The sequence below is a fragment of the Neofelis nebulosa genome, chromosome 18, assembly GCF_028018385.1.
Source record: "Neofelis nebulosa isolate mNeoNeb1 chromosome 18, mNeoNeb1.pri, whole genome shotgun sequence".
Taxonomy (NCBI): Eukaryota; Metazoa; Chordata; class Mammalia; order Carnivora; family Felidae; genus Neofelis; species Neofelis nebulosa.
The window spans coordinates 25,230,780-25,239,117 of record NC_080799.1 but is presented as its reverse complement, the minus strand read 5'-3'; the positions used below and the strand labels follow the sequence as shown (position 1 = coordinate 25,239,117).

General features: G+C 57.7%; 1 long non-coding RNA gene across 1 annotated transcript; it reads right to left on the bottom strand.

The window, feature by feature from the left end:
- Positions 1 to 235: 235 nt before the first annotated feature.
- LOC131500929 (uncharacterized) lies at positions 236 to 7,042 on the bottom strand. Its single transcript, XR_009256534.1, has 2 exons — positions 6,890 to 7,042; positions 236 to 1,314 (listed from the first exon to the last, which is right to left on the bottom strand). It is a non-coding gene; the product is annotated as an uncharacterized LOC131500929 (long non-coding RNA).
- Positions 7,043 to 8,338: the final 1,296 nt, after the last annotated feature.

Here is an 8,338-nt window from a genome sequence, read left to right as displayed (position 1 = left end):
GTGTCTCCCTCTCTCTGACCCTCCCCCGTTCATGCTCAGTCTCTCTCTGTCTCCAAAACCAATAAACGTAAAACAAAAGAAAAAGAAAAAAAAAAAGAAATTAAAAAAAAATGAAATAAAACCTGAAAACGTCTGAATTCCAAAACGCATCTGGCCCCTAGGGTTTTGGAAAAAGGACCGTGGGCCTGCTGTACTTTTCACATCCACGTTTAAGCAAATAGACACACACGGCAGGTAGGAGCGTAATGATATTCGTACGTGGATCTATACTTGGATTGATTACGAGGGCATCTGCCTACATTTGAGACACAGAAACAGAATGATAAAGGCCAGACATCGCCAGTCCGACAAGACTGCGTGGTGTGCGTACTGACTCTGGGACCCTATCCCATACACCCGTGTCCAATCTCAGGGGCAGGGGGCTGCCGTGGACACACTGGGAACCACGACCACAGACATCATTTCCTCTTAGAATACCATGCTGCCTTCACGTGTAAAACCAACGCCATAAGGCCACACGTGACCACATCTGTTTAGGGTTCATTCTGGTTCAGTGAACCGTGGGCTTTCTTCACGCACCTATAAACAACCCTGTTTGATTTCACAGGAGGTAAAGTGGATGACCAGGCCACGGAAGCTCGGATTCAGAAGTCGCGGGGAGAACACATTCCTTTCCTCCTCTGCTCTATGCAGAGGCTGGACGGGATCCACCCAGACCGAAGCGAACCAAGCACAGCCACCTCCCCTGGAAAAGGCGGAGGAAGTCAGGGTGTAGAATAGGTGAGGGGTGGAGAATGTTACCGCTGAGAGAGCGAGGACACGGTGTGCGGTTTGCGACGCCGAATACAGAAAGGGCCGTCTCGCGGAAGAGAGACGCAGGCGTCGTGGCACCGGAGGACTCCCCTGGGACTCACGGGCAGAGATGCCTTTGACTCGCGTTGCCCCTAACGCAACGGGCTACCTCGCGAGGCAGAGACTCCGCTGCTCCTGGAGAAGGTCCTTGAGAGATCCGTGAGCAGGGAGGGGTCCGCAAGGAACGTACCACAGCAGGACAAGCCAGGTAGGGACCCGGGCACACTGGACGGTCGATGCCCCACCCGGACGGGACAGCACCTACGCGGCTGCAGCTACAGCTACGACGACGTGTCCTTGCGCGAGGGCGCGATGCCAGGCTTCGCTAGGTCTTGCAACATTGGAGAAGCAGCAGGAAGCCCAGGTTTCCACGTGAAAACTCCCGAGTGTTCAGTACGGGCCAATGATGGTCAGAAATGCTTCCACACGTAAGAAACAGACCAAACGGAACGCACCTTCACCCTGCAGGCAAACGTCACGGACCTTTGGTTGTCACGATTCACGTGTCCAGAATCTCAAAGGACTCCACCAGGCTTTCCCAACCAACCTCACCACTCTTGACATTTGGGACCAGAGAATTCTGTGCGGCGAGGCTGTCCTGGGCGGTGTAGGCTGGTCAGCAGCATCCCCGGCCTGTGTCGCCAGATGCCAGGAGCACCCCCACGCCCGAGCCAAGTCACGACAAAACACAAAAACGTTTGTCTCCGGCCATTGCCAAATGTCCCCCCGGGGGCCATCCCTGGCAGGAGCCCCCGGACGAGAGCAACATCCAACCCCTAGCTTCCAGGATTCTGTGGAAGCGTCGTCACACAGAATTCTAACACGGGGTCTCTGAAACAAAGAGTTGCCTGCGTGAAGGAAGGACTCCTATCTGCTTTGGAAGCAGAACCCCGGTTTCTGATGAACGGCAGCGCTCTTCTTAACTAGCCCGATGACCTCTCTGAGGCCTCGCTTCCTCATCATGAAACCAGGAATAAAGCACATCACCTCTGGGAGTTGCTGTGGAGAAGGCAGTGAGAGACTTGACTCAAAAGCATCTAGCCCAGCAAGTCAGCAAGCACCAAAGACATTTCATCCACACGAACCCTTCCCTGGCGGGCAGCCGGCCCAGTGTCTACAGTCGGAAACACACGGGGTCCGGAGTCACACCCTGGCCCCAAGTCCTGCCTCGGCCACTCGCTGGCCGGGCAGACAACGGCAGGTCATTTTTCTTCTCTCTAAACCAGAAATGATAACAAGCGCCAGCAGGTGAGACCAGGCCAGGTGGTTCGGTACAGCGCTTGGTAAACCAAACCAGGAGACAAGTAGTGATGATTGCTACTCTCGGATCTCTGAAACGTTTCTGTAAAGGAAAGGACGAGCTCGTCGACAAACCCAAGAACTCGGAAGGTAGTCATCGGAGGGTGGGGTGCAGGAGGAAAAGGAGAAAAAAGTCACCACAGGAATCTCCACCTCCCCAACCTTTTACACAAGCAACTGCCCGCTGGTGACCCACAGACCAACTGTGGCCACAGATGTATTTTGTTTAGTCCCGCTCAGGGTCCTGGTGGTTGTTTTCAATTGGCATTAAATGCCACCTAATCTTCATGAAAATCCAGAAGGAGTTGGGCCTTTCTCAACAACTCCAAAGGTCGGGCCCGACGGCGGGCCCAGATTCTCACGCGGCCCTTTGGTAAGACAGGCACCGTCGGGTCCCCCACGGCCCTCACCTGGTCTAGGTCGCTCTTATTTTCTTTATTCATTCTTATTAGCCCGGCCCCCTGAGGCTTGGAGTGTGCAACCCTGACTTACCTAAAGGCTACTATCTAGGAGAACATTCAGGCCTCCAGGGAGAGCTTCGATCTCGGCAGAATCCCACATCCAAAGAGACACTCCCTTCCAGAGCCTCACCCGCGAACTCGACTCTGCTATGAGGCCCCCAGATTCCTGTCCTCCCGGACTCATCGACCTCACGACCAAACGCTCAGGTTCCTCACCTCGGTGCACCCCTTCCTCCACACCCTCCACGCCAACGGCCATCCGCAGCTACTGGATTCTCTGCGTCCCGGATTTCCAAGAAGCTCTTTCTTTCCTTTTAGCAGGACTAGAAAAGACCACACTTCCTGCCTCCTGCTGGGTTACCTTGCGGGGGGGAGGGGGCTCGGCACTCTCCCATTCTAGGCCCCTGTGGCTGGGGTGGGGCTGACTCCATTTCCATGCCCAGGGAAAGGCCACTGACCCCATCAGATACCTTCACAGTCAATCCTGGGGCTCTGGCCACAGTGAAAGGTATTCTTTGTCCCTCTGGGACTTGAACTGAAGATGTTGGAAGCCGGGGGGTGGAGGGGTGGGGTGGGGGGCGATTCCTCCTTGTGACACAGCTTACCTAAAGAGTGGAACCCCTGCATCCAGCCCTGGCTGCAACTATATTGCTTTTGGACTCTTTTCCTCACATAGGAGCCAATCAAATTCGCAGCTTGGCTCATAACAATTCCAGTCGGTTTGGTTTTGTGTGTTTTTTTCTTTTTTCGTCATCGAGACAGAGAGCGGGGAAGGGGCAGAGACAGAGAAGATCCCAAGCAGGCTCCGCACCACTGGCACAGAGCTTGATCCCAGGAACTGTGAGATCATGACCTGAGCTGAAATCAAGAGCCGGATACTCAGCCAAGTGAGCCACCCAGGCGCCCCTCGAGTTGGGTTCACTGACAATCAAAAGAGACCTACCTACAGGGCACCTGGGTGGCTCACTGGGTCAAGTGTCAGACTTCGGCTCCGGTCACGATCTCTCGGTTCGTGGGTTTGAGGCCCGCGTCAGGCTCTGTGCTGACAGCTCGGAGCCAGGAGCCTGCTTCGGATTCTGTGTTTCCCTCTCTCTCTGCCTCTACCCCGTTCATGTTCTGTCTACCCTTTCTCTCAAAAATAAATATGTAGAAAAAAAAATTTTTTTAATAAAAAAAAAAAAAGGGACCCACTCAATACAACAGAAGTTTGAAAGAAGTGTTGAAAGATAGAGGGGAAAGGGTCTGGTCATATTTTCTCCTGTTTTTTTTTTTTTGTTTGTTTGTTTTGTTGTGTTGTGTTACCTCTCTCCTTCCAGTGAGAGTAGAGTTTCCCTTAGTGTGTCAGCCATCCTTCTATAAGGACTTACCTCATGGTGTATAAGCATTTTTGCTTGCCTATCTCTTCCACAAGTCTGTGGAGCCCCTTCAGGGCAGAAGCCGCGTTTGTATTCACTTGGGATTCTTTTCTACTTTCCACAATGGCACGTAATTTGGGCTCAAGAAGGGTCTCTTGAACGGATGAATCAAGCATCCTAATTCTCTTCTTTGGGTGCCCCACTCAAGAGACCACTGCATCATCCTTGCGCCTGTGATACACAAACCATCCCCCGAAACAGACTCATGCACCCATTGTCCACAAACTGCATCATGAGAACTCACTTCTTCTAGCCATTACGAATTCTCCCACATGTCCATCCCACAGAACCTCACTGTGGGGTGACTCACGAGGTCCTCATTGTCGGGAAGAGAATACTTCCTCGCAGGACACCACTCAGAACTCTATGCATCCGTAATAGACACAACGGACGAGCTACTCACACACAGAATATCACTCCTGGCTGCGGCGGGGGGCGGGGGGATGGGGGGGAGGTAACTTCTCTGCTTTCTAGCTTTCCTCTTGACCCAAATATCCCCCAAATCCCAATCCTGATGCCTACGCCAATAACACACAATTACAATTCTAGGCTCTCTCTTGCCTCCATTTTTCCTCCCGACTCCTTCGTAATTCTTGACATAGAAAAAATACAAACTTATCCAGGGAATCAACAGGAGTAAAGCCAAAGCTTCCCCAGGAAACAGTTTTGGCTTAGGGAGCAGAAATGGCCACACCCCTAACAGCTCTGTAACAGCTGCTGCTTCCACTGGCTTCTGGCAAGAAAGATTTTCAAACAGAGTCAAAGGTCAGGGCCAGAATTACACTGCTAGCACGAATCACCATTTACTCTATCCAGCTTTCATTTTCCCATTCTTGGGCTCACACCACCGGAGCGATCTGGTACGATCTAGATGTGTGCTAGACTGACAAATGTTTCTGGAGAATCGACCCTATGACAGGAGCCACAGCAGAGCTGGCCAATGAAACAGAAAGACGGCAAGGACTCTCAAGGCGTTCAGTCTAATGGAGAATACCAACAAGTAAACAGGCCTTGCATTATAGAAAAACAGGTGTTATGCGGACGTACGTAAGTGGCCAGGAGAGGGACTCCCAATCCACGTTGGAGCATCACAGAAGGTCTTTTAGAGGCAGTGACCTTTGCCTGGACACCTAAAGAATGAGTAGGAGGCAGGTCTAGGGCAGGTGAGGTGAAAGGAGCTTTGGAGACTTCCAGGTAGAGGCTAACAGGGAAGAAGGTTCGGCGGCCTCTGGCAACCGAAAGGAGGCACACATGGCTGTAATTCGGCAGCGTGAAGAGAGAAGCTGCCACAGAGGAAGCCGGAGCCAAAGAGACCCTGAGTGGCTCGATAGCTTGAAAAGTCTCAGAACTTTGTGCAAACAGAGCAAACACCCCTTTCCTCATGAGATGTACAAACTGACCAGAACGACAATGTGACACATGTCTCTTCAGAGTCACTAAATACTGATTTCACAATGCATGTTACTGAGAATGCTAAGGGGGTGGGGGTGGGGGGGGGCGGAGAAAACTCCTAAGGAGTTATCTTGTAACTCATTCACAGATGCCTGGTTGAAGCTTTGGGCCACACGACTATTCCGTCTGCCTTCCCCTTGGCACTCATTATTTCTATCATTTTCCTACAAATGACAGAAAAGTAGGCACTGCTAGGCTCTAGGGACAGGGATCCACTCTGGAAACAGGATAAGTGCACACGGAGATAATAGGGTGGGGGTAGCAACGAAATTGAACAAAACTAAGCAAAACCTTGGGGGGGGGTGGGAACGAAAGTGTAAAAGGCAAATACAGAAAGCTCCAGGGGAAGTAAAAGTATTTTCAGACACACACAGAAAAGAAGCGTCCCCACGTGCTGTGGCCAAACCAAACGCCCCCTTTTACTCAACTCTTGAAAACAAAGATGAAGAAAAAGCGATGTAAAAGTCACACTTTCATACCCCTTCTCAGAATAAACAGTCAGCGGGGACAGGACAGCTCACTGCCCTGAAAGACCTTGAAAGATTTACCCCAGAGAACACAGCACACGATGATCAACCTCCAGAGGCTCTCAAAACCACTACAAAGTCCGGTCTCTTCTGTCATTTCATAATCGATCGTTTCCTGTCAAGCATTAAAGCGATACCAGAGAAACCTGGAGAAGGATTTGCTCCCCAATCCAAAGTGAGAAAAGCTGTTTTGAGAGCCCCCCCTCTTTTTGTTTTTCCATTTGCCCAAGGCCTTTCCACAATTCTTTCCTCCCGGTTCCAAATGTCTACAGGTCAAGAACTTGAGCAGTCCGGTCCACAGGGGCCACGGTTGGGAGACGGCACACCCTCCAAAGTGCCTCCAAGGGAGTCCTGAGTCTCACTAAGCGGCTCCGATGGGCTCTGATCGCCCCTTACTTATTGACTGCCCTCAGGCACTTGGAGGTGGACGGTCGGTGGGCAGCGGCCGGGCGACCCGGAAAGGCTGAGAATGCCGCCCCCCAGAGCACCGCGCCCGCCCGGCCTCGGGCACACCGGTTAGCCGAGTTTTCGCCCAAGGCAAAGCCCCGGGAGACGGGGGGAGGCCCGGGGAAAGCTTGGGTCCAGACCCCAGAGGACGATGCTCAGCGGGGCCGGGACAATGGGCGGCGGGGACCCGCGCGGGGGGGCGTCCCGGGAGGCCGGCCCGTCCCGCTGTTCCCGGGGGCTCGGGCGGCGGCCATGAGCTGGGCGACAGGCCGCTGCGTGGCGCAGCCCTCGTCCCTGGCCCGCAGCGGACCCGGCGGGCGGCCGGGCCTGAGCGCGGGGCCCCGCGGGGCAGCGGGCCCGCCTCGGTCCCAGCCACGACCCCGACCCCCGGTCCCCGGCCCGCGCGCTCCCGGCCGGCCCGGCACGGCTCACTCACCTGCCCACGGTCTGCTTGGCGAGCTGCTTCACGCGGTTCAAGGGCAGCGGCAGCGGCGGCCCGCGGGGCTCGGGCCTTGCGCGGCTACTTCGCTTCCGGGCCGAGGCGGCAGCGGCGGCGGCGGCGGCGGCGGCGGCGGCTTGCTGCTGCGCCTGCGGCTGCTGCTGCTGCGGCGGCTGTGCCAGCTGCGGCTGCTACTGCGGCGGCTGCGGCTGCTGTGCCGGCTGCGGCTGCTGCTGCGGCGGCTGCGGCGGCTGAGCGGCAGCGGCGGCGGCGGCGGCCACGCCGGCTGCGGCTGCTACTGCGGCGGCTGCGGCGGCTGCGGCTGCCGCGCCGGCTGCGGCTGCTACTGCGGCGGCTGCGGCGGCTGAGCGGCAGCGGCGGCGGCGGCCACGCCGGCTGCGGCTGCTACTGCGGCGGCTGCGGCTGCTACTGCGGCGGCTGCGGCTGCTACTGCGGCGGCTGCGGCGGCTGAGCGGCGGCGGCGGCCGCGCCGGCTGCGGCTGCTACTGCGGCGGCTGCGGCTGCTGCGCCGGCTGCGGCTGCTACTGCGGCGGCTGCGGCGGCTGAGCGGCGGCGGCGGCCGCGCCGGCTGCGGTTGCTACTGCGGCGGCTGCGGCTGCTGCGCCGGCTGCGGCTGCTACTGCGGCGGCGGCCGCGCCGGCTGCGGCTGCTACTGCGCCGGCTGCTGCGCCGGCTGCGGCTGCTACTGCGGCGGCTGAGCGGCGGCGGCGGCCGCGCCGGCTGCGGGTGGTACTGCGGCGGCTGCGGCGGCTGAGCGGCGGGTGCGGCGGCGGTTGCTTCGGCGGCTGAGCGGTGTCTGAGGCGGCGGTGTCTGCGGCGGCGGCGGCGGCTGCTCCCGGGCCGGAGCCCCGCCCTCACCGCGCGTCACTTCCAGCGGCTCAGCCCGCCGGGGGTGGGGGGGGGGGGGGGCCGCGCGGGGCCGGGCTGGTAGAGGAGCGCCTGGCTCGGGCGCGGCGCGCGGCCTGGCTCCCCGCCGCCCGAGACCCCTCCGCCCCCCTCCCCGCCCGCTCCGCCGAGCTCGCGGAGCCCCGCGCCCCGGCGCCACCGCGGCTCCCGACTCCCGGCCCCGGCTAGGCCGCGCACCGGTGGGAGGGGGCGGCGGTTCGTGATCTCGCGGTTCCTGACTTGTAGCTGCGCGCTGGGCTCTGTGCTGCCGGCTCGGAGCTTGGAGCCTGCTTCGGATTCTGTGTCCCCCTCTCTCTCCGCCCCACCCCTGCTTGTGCTCTCTGTCTTTCAAAAATGAATAAACATGAAAAAACATTTAGGGGCGCCTGGGTGGCTCCGTCGGTTGAGCGTCCAACTTCGGCTCAGGTCATGATCTGGCAGTTTGTGAGTTTGAGCCCCGCGTCCGGTTCCGTGCAGACAGCTGGAAGCCTGGAGCCTGCTTCAGATCCTGTGTCTCCCTCTCTCTCTCTGCCCCTTCCC